We start from the raw sequence: 15,518 nt of genomic DNA on the forward strand, positions 1-15,518 counted from the left end.
AGCATGCTTCCTGCTTGTGGTGCTCTGTAGTAAAGGAGAGGGCGCACGTCATGCTGGGCTGTGACACTGGGCTGTGATGAGCAGTGAAGCGCTGCCCACAGCCCTGTCACTCAGGAAGACTTGGGCTGGCCTCGGTGATGTCAGGTCAACTGGAAGTTACAGAGCCCATGGGGGTCACCCGTTGGGGAAAAACAGACCGCAATAGCACCACTCAGAGGCTGAATTGGCAACACAAGGTATTTACAGTGCCTTGCGAAAGTATTCGGCTTTCTTGAATTTTTCAACCTTTTCCCACATTTTAGGCTTCAAACATAAAGATAAAAATTTTAATGTTATGGTGAAGAATAAACAACAAGTGGGACAAAATTGTGAAGTTGAACGAAATTCATAGCTTATTTTAAACTTTTATACAAAAGAATAAACTGAACATTGGGACGCGCAATATTATTCGTCCCCTTTACTTTCAGTGCAGCAAACTCACTCCAGAAGTTCATTGAGGATCTCTGAATGATCCCATGTTGTCCTAAATGACTGATGATGATAAATATAAGCCACGTGTGTGTAATCAAGTCTCGTATAAATGCACCTGCTCTGTGATAGTCTCAGTGTTCTGTTTAAAGTGCAGATAGCATCATGAAGACCAAGGAACACAACAGACAGGTCCGTGATACTATAGTGGAGATGTTTAAAGCTGGATTTGGTTACAAAAAGACTTCCAAAACTTTAAACATCCCAAGGAGCACTGTGCAAGCGATCATATTGGAATGGAAGGAGTATCATACCACTCAAATCTACCAAGACCCGGCCGTCCATCTACACTTTCATCTCAAACAAGGAGAAGACTGATCAGAGATGCAGCCAAGAGGCCCATGATCACTCTGGATGAACTGCAGAGATCTACAGCTGAGGTGGGAGAGTCTGTCCATAGGACAACAATCAGTCGTACACTGCACAAATCTAGCTTTTATGGAAGAGTGGCAAGGAGAATGCCATTTCTGAAAGATATCCATAAAAAGTGTAGTTTAAAGTTTGCCACCAGCCACCTGGGAGACACACCAAACATGTGGCAGAAGGTGCTCTGGTCAGATGAAACCAAAATCGAACTATTTGGGCACAATGCCAAACAATATGCTTTGCATAAAAGCAACACAGCTCATTACCCTGAACACCCCATCCCCACTGTCAATCATGGTGGTGGCAGCATCATGGTTTGGGCCTGCTTTTCTTCAGCAGGGACAGGGAAGATGGTTAAAATGGATAGGAAGATGGATGGAGCCAAATACAGGGCCATTCTTGAAGAAAACCTGTTGGAGTCTGCAAAAGATCTGAGACTGGGATGGAGATTTGCCTTCCAACAAGACAATGAACCCAAACATAAAGAAAAATCTACAATGGAATGGTTCAAAAATAAACATATCCAGGTGTTAGAATGGCCAAGTCACAGTCCAGACCTGAATCCAATTCAGAATCTGTGGAAAGAGCTGAAAACTGCTGATCACAAACACTCTCCATCCAACCTCTCAGCTCCAGCTATTTGCAAAGGAAGAATGGGCAAGAATTTCAGTCTCTCGATGTGCAAAACTGATAGACACATATCCCAAGCGACTTGCAACTGTAATCGTAGCAAAAGGTGGCGCTACAAAGTATTATCTTAAAGGGGCCGAATAATATTGTACGCCCCAATTTTCAGTTCTTTATGTTTTAAAAATGTTTAAAATAAGCAATACATTTCGTTCACCTTCACAATTGTGTCCCACTTGTTGTTGATTCTTCACCATAACATTAACATTTTTATCTTTATGTTTGAAGCCTGAAATGTCGGAAAAGGTTGAAAAATTTAAGGTTGCCGAATACTTTCGCAAGGCACTGTACAGAGATGTGGTCACTATGGCAGATTAGTGAACCACTTTTTTAACCTTACATCTGCTGGTGAATGCCATGTGTAGAACCAATATTTATTTTTTTTCTGACATTTAAACTGCATGTCATCATGAACTTGAACTCTGGCTAGAGAACGTTGTCCTCTTTATGATGTGCATGATTCGTTACAAAGCATATAGCACAGGAGTTATAAAGATGGAATAATTGTTTAAAATATACTTAAGGCCGCGTTACACACTACGTTTTATCTGACGATCTCATTAGCGTTGTGACACGCCCAGATCGTAGTTACGATTTGCCGAGAACACACATAGGTCGTTTTGTAGCGGTCACACATACACATCTCACAAACGACGCAATATCGTTCAGCGATATATTGTTTTATCAAGGCGGTCGTGTAGGCGGTCGTGTGGATGTTGTTTGTCATTGGCAGGGTGTCAAACGTAGCAATATGTCTGCTGTATGCCAAATGACGAATAATATTTTGAAACTGAACGACGTGTCAACGATCAATGATTTTCAACCTATTTGCGATCTTGTCACACGCAAGGACAACGCTAGCGGTGACGGAAGTGCGTCACGGAAACCGTGACCCCGACAACGTATCGTCAGATAAATCGTAGCGTGTAACGGGGCCTTTAGGCCCTATAGGCTTGTATTATTTCATAAATTCTCTGTGTTCTAAACCATTATGGTTGCTTCTGCCATTCAAGGCTATGACAGGAAAAACTTCATTCTAAATCAGAATTATTCCTTTGATTACTGTAGAACGGTCGCTTTGCTGTTGTCTACAAGAATGACTTTCGATAATACATCTCCTGTGCATTGTTCACAATTACATTCCTTAAAGTCAGCAGAACACTTCTACCTCTTCCCATATTCATGTGGTTATGCGCCATGAATTCTCAGTGACTAGTATACTTGAAATATTCCAACTAGGGAATGGAAGTTGTGGTTTGTGTTCTTAGTGCTCATTTTGCAGCCTCTTCATTGCTCTCCCCCCAAACCATAACAATAAAACGTAGCTACAAAAAAAGATATAAATAGCACTATAATAAGGAGTACGATGCAGACGCCGAGGCAGATCTACATCATAGCACTCACTGAAATGTCTCTACTAATGAAATGAATTGGTGTGTAGGGTGCATTGCCACAGACTAGCTATGTTATTAAACTATAAATCAGGCTCACTAGGAAACGACATATAACACCAGCCAAGAAAGATAGAATTGTTCCGTATGGTATCGTTTCAGCTGAATTATGACAAGTTGGATTTTAACTGCAGACTTCAGGGACAGAGGCATGTTTGTGCATCTTTACTAGTAACGCATACAGATGTCTCCTCCTTTAATTAAAATGCAAAATATTATCTCCATAACTAAAGGAAGGTATATACTCAAAATGTATCCAACATATGTACTGATGAGCAAAAGGGTAACAATGTTTTAAACTTTTGATTTTCAGTCTCCATATCTCACCATCCACTACAGTTTTGAGCATGAGACTATCTTCATTGTATAGGCAATCATCCTGGCTATCTCTTACATAAATCTGACTAGCAATTATTTAGTATATGATTAGTTATGCAGATGCTTGTCATGTCATTGCATTGTTACTGTTTTGCATAAAAAAAAATCAAAATTCAATTTTTATTATTTTGTTAGTATTTTGTAAAACCACCTTTGGCTTTCAACACTGCCTGAACCCTTCTGGGCATTCTCTTGATCAGGGTCAAGCCTGTCTCTACTGAAATCTGATCCCAGGTCCAGTGGTCTAACTAGAGTTTGACAGGCCCTGGGACAAAATTTGGACCTGGGCCCCCATCCCAACCTGTTGGTCAGATGTAAGTATCCATTTAGCATTCTAAATCCTGCAATGACATACAAGTTGCCCAACCTCCCATTATGTAGTAATGTCCCCCATCCTGGTATATATGTCCCCATCCTGGTTTATATGTCCCCCATCCTGGTATATATGTTCCCCATCCTGGTATATATGCCCGCCCATCCTGGGATATACTGTCCCCCTCCTGGTATATACTGACCCCCTCCTGAACCTCTTCTGGTATATACTGTCCCCTTCCTGGTATATACATTATTCTCTTGGGCCCCTGCTGGTATATACTGTCCCCTCCTGGTACATACTGTTTCCCTCCTGGTATATACTGTCATCCTCCTGGTATATATGTTCCTCTGCCTGGCCGCTCATTACATATTTTGCCCCTCTGCTTGTATATACTGTCCCCCTCTTGGTATATATGCCTTTCCTAGGCACCTACTGGTACACACTGTCCCCCTCTTGGTATATATGTTCCTCTTCTCGGCCCCTACTGGTATACACTGTCCCCCTCCTGGTATATATGTTCCTCTTGTGGGCCCCTCAAGGTATATACTGTTCCCCTACTGGTATATACTGTCCCTGTCCTGGTATATATGTTCATCTTCAGGGCCTCTCCTGGAATATACTGTCCCCCTCCTGGCATATACTGTCCCTCTCTTGGTATATATGTTCCTTTTCTCAGCCCCTACTGGTTTATACTGTCCCCCTCCTGGTATATAAGTTCCTCTCCTGGGCCCCTCCTTGTATATACTGTTCCACTCCTGGTATATACTGTCCTCACCACATCCCCGGCTCCCACATCGAACGGCGTCCTCCTCTATAGCTGGCCCACAGTGGCTGGTAGCTTTAGTTGGCATCCATGCTATGGCAAAGCATGAGATCATTGTCATGCACTGCTTCATTCACGGGGACGCCAATGAAAGCTGCCAGCTTATATTTGTCTGGCAGCATATATTGCAGTGGAGAGATCTGATGGGTTTCTGCACTGTGATGCGTTTCAGCTGGATATGCATCCTCGGACACACATCCAGCTGAAGCAGGGGCAAGGGGCATCCAGCACTGAATTCAATTACTTCACCTGAGGTCACAGCTGGGGTTACCAAGGTACCCCAGCTGTGACCCAGGTGAACTGACCTGAGGTGAACAAAATGAACTCAGTGATCTCACTTCCGGTGAATTTATTGAACTCAGAGACCTCACCTTAGGTGAAGTCATGGAACTCAATGCCGGATTACCGTATTAGGTAATGTGTGCTAATTGAGTATTTGGTTGCAAACATTTCTTCCCAAAGTCTGCATCTTCTATCAGAAAACACACCAAAACCACAAGTAACCTGACTGCCGGATTTCTGTGGCACCATGTCCTGCAATCTGACAATCTGGCAGTCAGGTCACCGAAGGTCACACTGGGGTCTTCCCGCTGTCCTCAGTGAAAGGTAGAACCTCTGCTCTCAGTGAAAGAGGAACCAACTGCCAGATTGCTGGACTATTGGATTGCAGTACACAGGCGCACTGCAATCTAGCAGCGAGTTCAACTTCCGCTAACTGCAGCAGGTTCAACTTTCACTGAGGGCAGCAGGGAGCCCCGAGTGTTAACTCAGGTAACCTAACTGTTGTATTGCCAGACTGCTGTGCCGCCATGTCCCGCAATCTGACAATCTAGCAGTCAGGTCATCGGAGTTCACACTTGGGGCTTACCGCTGTCCTCAATGAAAGTGGAACCGGCTGCCAGATTACCAGACTTTTGGATTGTGGGAGACAGCAACACAGCAATCCAGCAGCAGTTTCAACTTTTACTAAGGGCAGTGGGGAACCCAAAGTGTGAACTCCAGTAATCTGATTGCTGGATTGCCAGACTGCTGTGCCACAATGCCCCGCAATCCGGCAGTCCAGCAATCCAGCAGCTGATTCACCAGTGGTCACAATTTGTACCCTGGGAACCCAAGTGTGACCTCCAGTGACCTAAATGATTTCAATGCCTCTCACAGTCAGGTCCCCCACTACCCTCAGTGTGTCCCAGGAACTGCAGTGAGTGGTCACATTTTCCATCACTGCAGCTTATGGATGTAGCAAAGCCTGAATGATTGTGGGACCTCGTGTGAATTACATTGTACCTGCAGGGGTGTTTTGAAGGTTAATAAATTGGTGAAAGAGGATATTTTTGTTTTTATATTAAAATAAAAGATTTTGTGTATTTTGTTTATTTCTTTATGTTTACATGGTTAGTTATGGAGGGTCTCATAGATCCCTCCTCATTACTAAACTCGGGCTTCATGACAGTTGTGATTTTCTGATAAATCACAGCTATAATTAACTCCTTATATTACCTCGATTGTCACCGCACAAGGGCAATCAGGATTAGCCAGGTAATGGATTCGTCAATTGTGGGGAGGCTGCAGGATGCAATTTTTAGGCTGGAAAGGGCCAAATAACCATGAGTCTCCCCAGCCTGAGAATTCCACCCCTCAGCTGTCTGCTTTATCTACTGGGAACTAAAATTGGGGGTAATCGCATGCCGTTTTTTTAAATTATTTACTTAAATAATTTAAAAAACAAGCCACATGGGGTCTCTCGTATTTTGATACACAGCCAAAATAACGAGCACAGCTGAGGCCTGCAGCCTGTAGCTGTTGGCTTTATCTATGCTGGCTATCAATATACAGTAGAACCCTAAGTAATTTTTTTCCAGTTATTTATTTTTACACTCCACCAATCACAGATACTGGTACAGAGCAGATACTGGGCTGGGGAAGCAGTGTATATTCATAAGGGTTAATCAGTGGACCAGAGAGTAGTGTGACAGGGAAACTTTGGAAGTAAATTCTCCTTCTTTAATGACTGAAAGTCATCTTATTTTTCACTGCACCTCTCAATCACAGTAATGCCAGTAGCTAAGATGGCTATGGCATTACTGTAATTTGCTTGCAATCTTAGCAAGTTTAGTGGATGAAGATCAGGCACCAAACATGCTGGGAGGGGTCTCAAAACTGACAAGGCGAATACCAAAATACTCGACAAGTAAAGATATAGTCAATACCTTAATATTCATGTGAGTAATGAATAAGGCAGAGTATATTCGCTGATCATTAATTACTATTATTTCTTTTTTTTTATGTTATTTTAAATGATTTCCCTGTCCACATTTATTTGCAAGGCAATTGTCCGGCTCTTACCTCCATTTTGCTTCCTTATTCAGCCCCCTAGCCGTTACTATGTCTATTTTACAGCCATTTTAAAGCACAAAAGTTCGGGTCCACATTGACTTCTGTGGGGTTTGGGGTACAGAGTCAAGTTCGGGTACCAAATCGAACCTTTAAGTACAGTTCGGCCGAGCCCGGTGAACCAGAACATCCACTGGTCGCTCATCCCTAAGTATCACAAATCCCTTGGTCATTAGTTTAATGTATTTATTTGCAAGCTCTTTCCTTTAACTAAACCTTTAAGTTTAGTTAAACATGAAATGTTTCTGTTATTAAGTCAGCTCAACTTAGGAATAAACCTCTTTTTTTCATCAGCTACGTGAAGAAGAATACTGAGCAACCCTTAAATAATAGATATCAAAATCAAAATAAATCTAACATTTCCCAAGTGAATATAAAAAGTAGTGAGGGTAAAGAATGCATAGAATAAAGCAACGATAATGAAAAATGTATCAAACTCTAAATAATGCATCATGATCTGTCATTCCTCATATTAAATCTATATTATTAATGTTGCCGATTTGGCATAATTCCGTGCTTTACATTTCCTGCCTCAGTAAACTTCCTTCTCTCTTCCTTATGGGAAAATCCAGTTCTGCAGCAATTTTTCAGACAGATGGATCCATAGACTTCATAGATCGATGTAGATAGATAAAATGATAGTATCAGAAGGCAAATATTGGATATATTGACAATAATATATCTATTGTACATATGAAGACATCTCTTGTCTCTAGAGCACCATTGTTATCTATTAAAAAATGCATATTGCAATGAATGGGAACCTGACGGCTAATATACGATCCATGGGCAGCATTTTTCAGGACATGGCTGCTTGATTTCAGCAATATGTTACTGCTACAGGTTTTAGACAAATACATATTTTACAAGCAGCCAGACATCGATCCGCACAGGAGACTAGTCAGACAGGCGGATCTCCGGCAGCGTCTCCCCACCTGCTGCCATGGAGTGACAGGTCATTTTCTATACGCAATGCAGGGAGAGACCTGTCACTCCTTGGCAGTGGGTGGAAAGAAGCTTTTAAGCTATGTTTTTCTCTAAAATGCCCCAGCATTTCAGAGTCAAATATTCATGGCTACAATCATACAGCCAGTGGCTGATCCATACTACCCATGTATAGTGCAGCATATATCAGCTGTCAGGTTCCCTTTAACAGTGTCCATCAATTTCAATAAACCTTTTTAATCCATCATTACCCTTCTTTTGATTTACATGAAAAATATACTATGCAACTCCTTTCTATTTGCCCTGGCATTTTGGGCTCATAGACGTGTACCTCCAGGCTAGGTCCACTTCTATTAGCTATAGCTGAAAACTGTTAAAAGGGGTTTTCCCCACAAATAAAGTTCATTTTAATCAATAGTTCTCGGAATAATAAGTTCTACAGTTGGATGTGTTATATACTTTTTACTTCCTATCCATCCCAGGAGCTTTCATACCACAACACCTGGGTTGTGAAGGAAGTAAAAACCATGACCATGTCCCTGTACGGTCAGACACAGCCATTACACAGCACATAGCAGGGACACATATATAAGATTATATCAGCACAGGAACAGTTTTTTTTAACATATCCAATTGTGTTAAACATTTTTATTCCAAGATCTATTGACTGAATTGTAAACCCCTTAAAGGCTAACTCATTCTGCATTTGCGGTACAAGAAAAATGAGCAATTGTATTAAGCATTCTCCCTGTATTACAGATAATTGCTAAGATTCCCCCCCTTCACAATATTGAAGGTTTCTGGTGGGTACATTTTAGGGGGCTGTACAATCTATATAGGTGTATACCCCTTTGTCAGTAAAAATTGCATATTTGTTTGGTACAGTCTTTTTTTCCATGATTCTTCTTATCCATAAAATGTCCATTACCTTCAATTTGCCATAATCAGAAGCCATATTAATCTACTAAAATATAAATTGTTAAATCAGTCATAGAATTATTAAATATATTTGCCATTTAACAGATAGTTATTGCTATATCTTTGAAAGACATTGACACATCTTACCAAGTATTATCGAGGCCTGTATAATCACACATTAATACTACCGTAGTTTATAGCAGTGATAGAGACATATGTACATAATTAGCTATTGTAACTCATTTACATGTATTCTTAACTAATCTAGTTCCTGAGATCATTTTATTACATCGAGTGTAATGAGTGCTGTAGTTAAGTGTCACAAATATTATGGTTACTGCTAATAGTTTACCGTAAGACTTTTAAAGGGCTAATTTCTCATTAAATAAACTATAAAACTGCATCACGATCCCTATGGAGGTCAAAATGTTGTCTTAGTTATCATTAGAAAAAATGTCAAAGCTGTCACAACTATATTTTTATCCATTTATAAACCTGCTTGTCCCAGTGTACGAAGATAATATGTTGGTATTTTGTTTTTGGTGGGTGTCACATGAAGAAAACCACTTTGTAAATAGGAACCAGCACAATGATCAGCTCATCGCCACAAGTCTGGTTTCTCTAAAACCTAGTATTATCACCAAGGAAATCCATGTATGCCTATACATTTCCTTTAAGAAGACACTACATAGGGATTTCTGATACTACATATTGGCCTTTTAAATGTACGGCCAAACAAATGTAAAGAATGAACCCACGATGGCCACCACAGTATAAGAGGATCTCCTCTCTTGATCAAAAGAGAGAACTTGAGTGAAGAATTCCCTACTTAAATTAATTCATAGGCCACACTTAACCTGCTTATTTCAGAAATAGTATGATAAGACCAATAGGCACATGATGCTGTGGGATGTGAAAAAATATTATTTATTTTTTAGAGCTCCATTGATTACATGGTTCTGTACATATGTCATGGCTGTCTCTCTGCATTATGAGATTAGTGCAGATTCAAGGCTAGATAGTCATTTCCATGCAAGGCTCTCAATATTAAATGTAGTTTCCTTTCTTTTAGTGTAACGGGTTAATGTCAGTTACTCCTTGCCAGGTGCTGTCTTAAAACCTTTTCGGGTGCTTCCGGTTTGGGACCACTCCCTTTCCCTATATATACTCTCTACTCCCAGTAGAGGGCACCCTTTATACTGAATCCTCAGTCTGAGCCTGGGCCGGAGGTGGAAGGAGCTGTTGGAACCCTTTCTATCTGTTATGGTGTAAGCTGCAGTCCTGGTACATGACTGCAGCCAAGAAGTTGAACTTTATCCTTTGTCCAATATTTGTCTTCCTTCCTTTGTGTGTTGTTTTAGTACAAAGGTGGGACTAGTGATCATTAGCTGTCCACTCACTAACCAGGACTAGGGTAGGGTCACTCAGGGCTTCAGGTTCCTGCTCTGCGACAGGTGAGGAACCTGTATAGGGACTGGCTAGGAGTGCAGGGTACATTTGCAGGTAAGTGGAAGAGATGTCTATCTTCCCTCTCACTAGCGCTAGGGACCACTGTTGTTAAAGTACTCCTGTACCTCTTGTTTTTGATGGTAAAACCCCTGTTTGTTGTGTGTCTTGTCCCACGCCTTACCTTCCCCCGAGTCTGTGTATGACAACATGTGAAAAGGACTTAAATACAAAATACATATATAAAATTACAAAGCACATGTTAACAGTGACAGACTGGAACAAAGGGGAGAGGATCCTGCCCTCGCGAGTTTACAGTCTACAGTGTAATTTGGAAAGAGACAGTACGTATGGGGTGCAACAGCTACAGTAGTTGTAAGGTGGCAGTGGGGCCATTGCAGCCTGTGAGCTTTCTTGGGTTTTCAAGTTCTGTCTGAAGGTTCAGAAAGTTGAAGACAACAGGACATGTTGGGGGAATAAAACTCCAGAGAACAAACACTGCTTGGGAGAAGACTTGAAGATAAATCAGGAGTGCAATGTATGAAGGTAGAGGGGAGTAAAAGGTTTTGTGAGGACCAGAGATTACATATAGGGAGGTTAGTTCAGAGACATATGGAGGAAACTGATTACAGATGGCCTTGTAGGTCAACGTTAGTAGTTTAAACTATACCCATTGGGTAATTGGGGGCAAATTAAAAGATTTCCAGAGTGGAGAGGCAAGAGGCAGAGGAGTAGTGAGGAAAGTGGTGAATTAATCCGGCAGCAGAGTTTAAGGATGGACTGGCGAGGTTCAACAGTGTTAGCAGTGAGGCCACAGAGTAGGATACTGTAGTACACGAGGCATAAGATGATGCACTAACATTTTAGAAAATGTGAGTTGAGGAAAATATGAATTCTGGAAATATATTTTGGTTGGCGGCAGCAGGAGGTGGTAAGTGCTTAGATATGTGGATTTAAAGGCAGAGCAAAGTCAAGGGTTAAGGGCGCTTTACACTCTACAATATATCTTATGATGGTCGGCGGGGTCACGTCGTAAGTGACGCACATCCGGCATCGTAAGTTACATTGTAGCATGTAACAGCTAGGTGCCATTGCGATTGAACGGTAAAACGCTCATCGCATGCACGTCGTTCAATTCCTAAAAATTGAACATCAGGTTGTTCATCGTACCCGGGGTAGCACACATCGCAGTGTGTGACACCCCGGGAACGATGAACAGATCTTACCTACGTCTTGCGGCTCCCGCCGGCAATGCGGAAGGAAGGAGGTGGGCGGGATGTTTACGTCCCACTCATCTCCGCCACTCTGCTTCTATTGGCCGGCTGCCGCGTGACGTCGATGTGACGCCGAATGTCCCTCCCACTCCAGGAAGTGGATGTTCACCGCCCACATCGAGGTCGTATGGACGGGTAAGTACGTGTGATGGGGGGTTATTCGTTTGTGCGACACGTTCAACAAATTGAACGTGCCGCACATACGATGGGGGCGGGTACGATCGCATGCGATATTGTATGCTTAATTGCAAGGTGTAAAGCAGGCTTTACTCTGAGGTAGCGGACTCTGGTACAGGGGAAAGCGTGATATCGTTATAGTGATATATAGCTCTAATAATGAAGTTAAATGAGATGGAGGAAAGATGACTTGTTCGGTTTGAAGAGTATTTTTAACCAGGACAATAATCAAACCAAGCAATGGTCCAATAGAAATCAATGAAATAAATGAAATAAAAGAAACCGCAAAGTGACCAATCAGAAAACTAAAAAGTTCTAAGGTTTTTTGGAGATATGGTTCTGGGATTAGCTTTCCCTCTTGATCAGTGAGAATCTTTTTGGATTAGTCCCTCCTAATCTGACTTTTATTTTATTTTTGATTGGCATTACTTGGGGGAAATCTCTTTAAAGGCAGTTCTCTACTTTAACCAAACTGGTCCTAAAAGGCTTTCATACATATCAAACAGATTCTATAACATGTAACAGCACGCACACACACATATACATATATATATATATATATATATATATATATATATATATATATATATATATATATATATATATATAATATAATCTCACTAAGTTCAGCATCGGCCCTCCACCACTGCACCCAGTAGATATCCAAAAGTGCAGGTCAATCTCTGCTGAACCTGACCTCTGAGCTTACCAGCTTGTGCCTTTTATATCGGCAGTACTACTAAGCTCAGTCATTGGCTGCAGCATTAACGTGCGATGCAGTGGTGATATCCCAAAATAGAGACAGCTGCAGCAGTGGAGAGCTGGTGTACCGCCCCGGGGCTCGGCCACAGCCGAGCCGCTCAGATCCGGGCTCGTCGGTGGGTGGCTCAAGCACCTCCGGAGCTGGGGATCACGTCGCTCTGAAGGGAGGCTGGCGCTACGTGAGAGGGTTTCGTTGGGGAGGTTCACGGCCGGAGCCGTGGTTTTTGGGTTTAAGTTCGTGACACCACCCACGGGTCGTGGTGAGTGTGGACTCCACCGCTGCCATTGACTAGGCTCCCGGGGATTGTGTTGCGCAGCCAGGTGTTGACCCCTCTGTGGGTAGGGGGGTTGATGGTCCCGGGGGCCCGGTTGTTGGGGTTAGGATGTGGGGGGTGCGGGCGTGTTGGCGTGATGCGGGACAGTGCACGGCCTGAGGGCACTGTTGTACTCACTATGACAGATACACTGGAGTCTCTGGTAAACCAAAAAGATGGTGGTCGGTGCCTGCAGCTAGCCGCGTCTGGTCCCCCACCCGGTTTGGTGGTCCCCGCCTTTCTCCTGCACCTCGTTTGTAGGTTTTGACTGCCTGCGCTTCAGCGACAGGAGTCCGCTCCCCGGCTTTGTGTGTGTTGGGAGAGCCCGTTTGCCCGCAGACGCTGGCCCGTGGGATCTCTCTGCCTGAGCGGTGGCTTTCTATCCCCCTCGTTGGGCTGTTGTCTTCAGGCGGGACTTGGGTGGGAAAGAACCTAAGGTCCAGATCCCAATCAATGAATTTGACTTGGTCCAGTGGCTTCTGGGCCTCGTTCTGGGTCTGAGTACCCCTCATGGTGCTCCGGTTTCCAGTTGGTTCCCCGGTTCGGCAATGGCGGGCCACTACCATGTCCCGGTCCCTTACGGTTCCACCAGCCGTCTTCCCAGCTCCTGCAGGCGGCAACCACCATCTGCCTCCTGGCCACAGGGTATCTGGGTTACGACCCAGATCCCCGACAGACGTTTTCTCTTTCTAACGCCTCTCCTTTCACCTCCTAGACTGCTCTCCTCTCCTCCCTAACTTCATCTGCTTGCTTCTCCCGCCTCAGGCTATCCGAACTCCTCGGTGGGAGTGGCCAACCGCATGGCTCTGCCCCTGGGTGTGAACGTCAAAGCCTGAGAGGGGTGACTCAGGGTTTTTAGGTTGGCTGCTGTAACCTTTTTAGGGGACTGGTGTTTGTGCAAGGGCCTGTCTGTGACTACCTCGCTAGTCCAGGGCGTCACATTGGCACTGGATCCGGAGAGTGTGAGTCCTTCCTGTATTTGCTATTATACATACTGTATATAAAAGCTTTTAGTTACTGATTTTGGTAATGGGAACCCCCTTTAAAGGGCATACCACAAAAGTAGAGGACTGAGAAGTTTCTTTGCCTGTTGACATATGGCAAAAAAACAGGTAGCTTTCTGTTTAGCAAGATGTCACTCATTTAATTTGCGGTAAGTGGAATTTTGATGAAATTCCTAAGATGCACAGCAAGGTTTATTGATTTACCTCTTGAATAAACTGTGCTCGGCACTGATCTTAACCATTTGTGTGTTTCTTAGGAAACTAAGATCGTGAGCCCTACTGGGCCTATTGGTATATTATTATATTTTGTACAGTTATGGTAACTTTGTAACTATATGTCTGTTTTTCTTGAAGTCTGTGTTCACCTTTGTAACCTATTTATTACATTTAATTTTATAACAAAAATCTATTAGTTTGCTTCTGCTGTTGCCATTTAGAGCAATACATTGCAAGCTGCTCTATACCTTTCAGTGTAAAGACCGACACTTATAGCTGCTCAGTTTCCAGCTTTCCAAATTTTGAAAGAAGCCAAAATGTGAACTTTCAGAAATTTTTCTTTTTGCATAATACACGCAATGTAATTAAAAAGGAAAATTCCTAGATGTCATAGGTGCCTATAGCCTTTAACATATTTACATTCGAAAAAGTAAAGTTTTAAAATTCCAATGACTGATTCTTCATGCATTTGTAAAAGGTGGATAAGATTCTCCCTTGTTTAATATTGCATGTCACAATGAATGCTTGAATTGCTAGTTGTCCAGATATATCTGTAAAAACCGCCCATGCCTTGTCAGATGAAGGGGTTTAAGTTAGAGCAGATGATTATAGTTCTGTGCTTTGTTTTAGTCACTTATATGTGATTATAGAACATCAAAAGAGCAGAGAAAGAATACGTTTGTTATTTAGGACACATTTGTCTTGCACAGCAGACCTTTTTGTTCATATGCTGAGTGATTCACAAGTGATTGAGAATACTGTAGTACAAATTACATATTATGGTTTATATGAATAACTGATGGGGTTTTTTAAATACTTCTATCACTTTAAGGGGGTTGACTCATTTTGTTAAATGGGTAAAATTGCAAACTGCCACTTAAGACAAACAACTTTGCAATTTACCGAATATTAAAAATTTGCAACATTCTCAAGTACGGAGGGGTTGTTACTTAGGCTAAAGGGAACCAATCACTGAAATTTTTGTGTATAACCTAAAGCCAGTGCTATACTTGCACTATCAGGCTGATTCTATACATACCTTTAGGGGTCAGTTCGGATATTTAAGTTTTGAAATCCAAGAAAGTAAAGTTTATAAAATCGGCAGCTTCTTGAGTGACAGCAGCTGAGGATCAGATAATATCTGGGGGGGGATGCATAGTTATCCCCTCCCCCTGTTAGAATTAGCACAAGTATTATACAATCCACCTAGGAAGACTTGTAGTGAGGTCATAACCATGTGACCAGAAGGGGCGGGGCCTCAGCCAACAGAAAATTGTTGCTTCCTGTTATCAGCTTTGTTGGCTGAGGGCCTGCCATTTAAAAATATGCCTCATTAATTGTGTACTGTATTCTAAGGGGTGGTTGGTTTGGCTGATAGGAGTTGCTTTTGCCAGTCTGGAAGCTTGTGCACTCTCGTGGCATATTCTTCCCTGCTACCATGTAGCAGTTCCTTATAGTCAGGCACCAGTCTCCTAGGCTTGCTACAGTGGGGCACCCCAGGCACACTCAGGCATCAGACCAC

At 42.6% G+C, this 15,518-nt stretch overlaps 1 protein-coding gene across 2 annotated transcripts in view; it reads left to right on the forward strand.

Moving 5' to 3' along the window:
- The window catches only part of SH3RF2 (SH3 domain containing ring finger 2), a 204,494-nt gene that overhangs the window by 171,258 nt on the left and 17,718 nt on the right, over nucleotides 1–15,518 (forward strand). The window lies entirely within an intron of this gene.

This window comes from Anomaloglossus baeobatrachus, chromosome 4 (assembly GCF_048569485.1).
Source record: "Anomaloglossus baeobatrachus isolate aAnoBae1 chromosome 4, aAnoBae1.hap1, whole genome shotgun sequence".
Classification (NCBI taxonomy): Eukaryota; Metazoa; Chordata; class Amphibia; order Anura; family Aromobatidae; genus Anomaloglossus; species Anomaloglossus baeobatrachus.